Here is a 6727-nt window from a genome sequence, read left to right on the forward strand (position 1 = left end):
ACTGGTGAATTACACACTGATCTCACTCGCTGTGGGCAGTTATCTCCCCTGCCAGTATATAACATGTACTTGCTGATGTGCAGCCACAGTCACAACTAGGGACAATTGAATTTTTCCTTTTCAGTTATATAAATACATACATATAGATATGTATGTATGCATGTCTACACACATATGTATGTAAGTATCCACACACATATATGTATATGCCATATTGTATCCCTCAATATAAGTTTACTTGTCATGGGTCCTGGTCACTTCTGAAATGATTTTCTCTCATCAAACCAATGACTTGCAACTCCGGCTGCAAGTTGTTGGTTTAACTCACTTTTGGAACAAGATAGTTTATTTCACAAACCACATAGAGGATCAGCCTGGTCAATATATCGTTGCCCAAACCTCATGTGGACCATAGCTCCTCTCATGACTAAGTAATCTTGCTTGTGAAAGTCATACTCAATCACATGCCTTGTTGGGTCTAAAACCCTTTTCTCAGGCAGTTTTACTGCTTCCATGTGTTTCAGGATGTTTCTATTGGATCTAAGCTTTTTGTATACTTAGGCTTTTGCAAATTACTGTTTATTTTTCTATGCAGTCTTGGTTTGAAGGGTTCCGCAAGTGCTCATATGTCTGAGAAACAGATCTTGGTCCAGCATTGTAGTTTTGGTTTGCTTTCAACAGCTTGATGCCCTTTCTAACAACGAAACCCTTTGCAGGATGTACAGGATGTATATGTCGTAGCACCAGCACCGTAAGTGTGGAATTGTCATCAGCAACTTTGAAGATTACACTCAAACCCTGAATTGTCACTGCCTGAATTGAAAACCAATTGTGAACAGAGTGTACTGAGCAATTTTTATAGCTCCAGCATGGTCAGTTCACCATGTTACTCACAAGGCAAAAGTGAGTCCCCATGGTGGAGGGAAGATATTTATTCTGCGAAAAATAACAGTGGGGAGAATATCTAGGTGCTCTCACACACACACACAATTGTTTTGTGTCTTCAAGTGCATGACAGAATCCTTGGCTAAAGAACTCAGCAGTGACTGTAGAGTTACTTTTTCCTGTTGTCATTTATTTCAAGGTTTCTTTCTGATACCAGCTTCACAAAACGGTCACAGTTATTTAAAGACATTATTGACATAGACATGTGTGAGTGTGTACACACATGCATATATATGTGTGTATGTATATATATATATATATATATATATAATGTGTGTGTGTATATATATCACTATTCATGATATGAGGTAAGCCTGAATTGTGTTTATTTCTAGTTGTATAAAATATATATATTTGGTCAAAATCAAAATGAAATAGCATGGGAAACAACAGTGAAGAACAGAATAGACATGGGATGCCTCCCTTCAGCTATGGTGTTTAGTTTCAGCATATTAAAGAAGACTGAACACATTACACACACACACATATATGTCTATATCTAAATCAATATATATATATGTGTATATGTATATATAATGTAACATTACAGAGTAAAGTGGGTAAGTTTCAAGCCCTCGTGGAAACACCAAAAATCACTTGGTGAAAATTTTCATTTTTGTTTGTACAAGCTATACACTGCTGCAACAATCTATCTATCTATCTACCTATCCATCTCTCTCTCTATCAAGCTATTTATGTACCTGTCTATCTATTCATTTATCTATCCTCCAACCTATATACCTACCTGAAATTATGCATGTATATTTGTGTGTGTGTGTATATATATATATACATAGATATATGTGAGTGTATGTTTATACGGGTTTAAGAATATCTTGTCTCTGCTTGTCTGTTAAAATTTCTATTCATATTTTATATACATCTACTTTATATACAGTTTATATACAAACTGTTCCTCTCTTTATCCCACATGAGAGCTTGTGTGTGTTTTCGTATTTGTGCATACACACATCTCCACACACACACACACACATATACAAAGAGTAATATATATATATATATATATATATATATAACTTACTGTTAATGAAATCCAGGGTGTGTTGCATTCCGTTACTTAATAAATGAAAAAATGGTTTTGTAAATGCACAAACAACAAATAAAAGTTGTATAACATATATTGAGTACATGAATGGACAGAAGAGAGACATAGAAGATCCTTAATTCTTCTTTAGTTACCAACCAGATGCTATTACTCAGTTTTGCACCATTAAATGTTGTTGTTTGTGTATTTACAATACCTTTTTTTTTCATTTATTATGCACACACACACACAGACACCACATATGTGTGTGTATGTATGTATGTATATACACACACACACATATATATATATATATATATGTATGTGAAAATATCTCCATCTATATCTATATAAATATATATACACTCACACATACATACATATATTTCAAATTCTTGTAGAGATTTTAGCATACAGATATTTGGATATGTGTGTGTGTGTGTGTTTGTAATGTCCTTCCATATTTATATGGATCTATATACTGGAATAAATATATTCATACCTGAATATGTTTTCCTGTTCTCCCCCCACCCTGTCCTTCACTCCCCGTTTTTTCCCTGCTTCTCTTTACAGTTTATGTATATATTCCTATGCAACCATATAAGCATGTGCTTATGTGTGATCATATATATATATAACATAAAGAATGTCAGGAGGTATGAGATGAATATATTTATTATTTGTTTCACCAGTTGATATCCATGGATATCAACTGATGAAATCCAACATCATGGAAAAATAATTTATTTTAATGTATAATAAATTATGCACTAGTGTCTATGTTATAAATTGCATAGTACTATTGTACATTTTACAAACCAATGCAGGTACTGAAGGCTAGCTCTTCAGATCAACATAATAATATCATGGTTGCACCAACCTTTTTCAATTCCAGTGTACACATACAAGAAATCATCTTACACACACACACACACACACACACACACACACACACACACACACACACACACACACACACACACACACACACACACACACACACACACACACACACACACACACACACACACACACACACACACACACACACACACACACACACACACACACACACACACACACACACACACACACACACACACACACACACACACACACACACACACACACACATATGCATGTATGTGTTTTTAAACATGGCTGCTGACTTGTTAAGCAAGGATGACCATGACTGGCTAAATAAAATATACACCAGTATTACATTTTGTGAGAATGACAATGGCTTCTGAATGCCACTGGTGACTTACAGACCCTGTTGCAGGTTTGTCATCCATCCAAATTCTTCTGACTTCTTTGTTGTTCAACATCATAATGATGATTTTCTATGAGCAGCCTCATGTGTATATATATATATATATATATATATATATATATATATATATATATATATATATGTATATATATATATATATATGTATATATATATATATATATATGTATGTATATATATATGTGTGTACATATATATATATATATGTATATATGTATGTATATATATATATATATATGTATATATATATATATATGTATGTATATATATGTGTGTACATATATGTATATATATATATATATGTATGTATATATATATGTGTGTACATATATATATATATATGTATATATGTATGTATATATATATATATATACATATATATATATATACATATATATATATATATATATATATATATATATATATATATATATATATATATATATATATATATATATATATATATATATAATTGAAAAAATTTGGAGTCAACAAGAAGGGGTACGGTTGGACATTTATTGTTTTCAATCACTACATTCAGGCTACAAAAGACAGAGAGGATGGTCTTGAAGCTAAGGATGTTCAACTTACAGAGACATTATTTATATATCGCCTAAGTAAACACAACTAGATCTCATAATGAAAGGAAACAGTTGCGTAATCAAGTACCTGCGTGCCTGGGGAACTATGTTGAGTAGAAACAATTGTAGTGATTCAAAAATGAATGTCCAGCCATGCTCCCTCTTGCTGACTGCAAATTGTTTTCAGTTATCTATTCACACGTGGCAGAAGCCCAAACACAAGCCTGGAAGTACGTATAATACTCCTACTGGATAGCACAGGGTGAAATCCAAATGTGGATGAGCTTTATATTGTAATCTACTACGTTCTTAACAGAATATATACCATAACTATATATAAATTTATAGGTAAACAACATTTTGTAAACAAACTTCGGAAGCATCGAATGTGATTCGTATTTCAGAGACAAGAAAGTAATATATCGAATACAGATACAGTATATATATACGGTATATATACAGTAATATATCGAATACAGTATCGCTGTGAAAAGAGCAGAAAGACTTAAATGATGGGTAAAGTTATCAGTGGACAGTCATGGCACTTAAACCTCAGATACAGACTGAGCACTCTACTCTTAAGCTAAACAGCCTGCTTATTGATAGAATACTTAGCCAGTATATGATGGGTGCAGGTTCAAGTCCTGTACCTGTCTGCTGATAACTTTTTTTCTGTTTTTCTTAGGGTTTGACTGCATTCAAAATTTACTTTCTTGTCTGCTATATATATATATATATATATATATATATCGTCATACACATATATATATATGTATGTATGTATATATACATATATATAGATACATATGTTTATATATAAGTATGTGTATATATATATATATATATATATATATATATATATTTCAATTTATATCAATTAATAATTAAGGCTACTAACAGGTAGTACCAGCATGCTAAATAAACTGCAAATCTACTGAAAACTTGTGGTTTAGTCATTTTGGCTGCTATATTTAGCATGCTTGTGCTGCCTGTTAGTACCCCTAATTATTAACTGATAATTTTAAACCTTTATGGGGTTTTTTTTATACATACTAAGCCACTGGTATCATTATAAACAATAATATCCTCATATATATATGTGTGTGTGTGTGTATGTTTTTGTCCAAAATAGAGATGAACGCCCGCAGAGTTACTACATTTCCTTTCCAGATTCCATTCTTGTGATACAAAAAAAGGAAAACAACAGACAAGCAGGGAGGCGTGAGATTTGACCATTTACGGAAAAGAGAAATTTCAGTTCAATCTCCAGAAAGTTAGCTCATTGCATAACTTCCCTATTCTATATCGAATGTCTGGTGCTTATGTGCGTGTGTAGACATAAAGAGTGGAGACCCCGTTTGGTCATGAATGGCCAAGGGATTGCACCTAGAAAGTTCCCCTCTGCGGCACAAGTCCAGGCAAGCCTGTCTCTGAAGGACCATGCCTACCAGCCTCCCTTGTCCTTGCTGTCAATGTTATCCAAGGGAAGGGCAAAGGGGCCGATGCAGCTTGGCACCAGAGGCGTCGTAACTCATTTCTACAGCTGAGTGGACTGCAGCAATGTGAAATAAAGTGTCTTGCTCAAGAACAAAGCACACAGCTCGGTCTGAGAATTGAATTTACTACCTCCTGATTGTGACTTCGACTCTCTAACCACTCATCCGTGGGCCTTACACACACACACATTCATTTATATAGATACATATGTATATATATATATATATATATATATATATATGTGTGTGTGTGTGTGTGTGTAGGTAAATATATATTTATAGTCATCTAAGCATCTACTAGTGAACCAATCTTATTAATCAGTTTCACACCAAGTATTAAATAACTGGACATCAGAGAACAAGATGGTCAGTAACTCTTGGTAGATCCCCCATTCAATTATCTTGACATTTTCTCACCTCCAATGACAGAGAGCAGTTGCTGTATTTTTTTTTTTTCTTTCATACCTTGTCATCTCTGAGGAGTGCATTGTGTTAATTAACCACACTTTTATGTAATACCCATTTCTCCAATACATCGTGTGAAACTGATTTGTAAGATCAGCTGTAATGGATCTATAATACTCTATACTTTTATATATATATTTATGTCTGTGTACATGCTTACCATCTTCACCAACATATTCTATCCTTCCCCACGCTGACATGGTCTGAAGGGTGAGTGGGACATCAGTTTCAGGGTGTCTCCCTTTGCTCGTCATTGGATACACCTTCTAAAAACCACAAAAGTCACTTCACAGACAGTATTGAGTGCTTCATTTCATCACACCAGAACAAGTGAGGTTATGCAAATATACACTCGTGCATGCACACATGCAAAAACACGTATACATGTCTATGTCTCACACACACACACACATAAACACACACACACACACACATAAACACACACACATATTTCAAACATTTGATATTCAAATCATCTGTTTTGATTCTAGTTTTAAGGCTTGGGGATGAGAGCCAAGTCACAACTCTCTTTCTCTCTCTCTCTCTCTCTCTCTCTCTCTCTCTCTCTTCTACATACACACACATATACAAAAGGTCACCTTATAATGTAGGTCTGATGAAGTGCTACTCAACTGTTTAAAGCTGCAAATATTGCATAACATTTTGCATGAATTGGCATTAAAACCATCGTTGGTACAGAAACAATTGTAAGTGATCATTAAAGATGAACAAAACGCCCTCATTGTCTTCTAATTTAAATTACACACACACACACACACACACATACACACACACACACAATTGCAGCGTTGAAGGTGTTTATAAACCATTTAATAAAACACACAAAAACCGTTAGATTCACTTCAACATTTAAATTTAATTCGTTAAAATATTTCCGTCGCTT

This window comes from Octopus bimaculoides, chromosome 28 (genome assembly GCF_046866305.1).
Source record: "Octopus bimaculoides isolate indiv1 chromosome 28, ASM4686630v1, whole genome shotgun sequence".
NCBI classification, from domain to species: domain Eukaryota; kingdom Metazoa; phylum Mollusca; class Cephalopoda; order Octopoda; family Octopodidae; genus Octopus; species Octopus bimaculoides.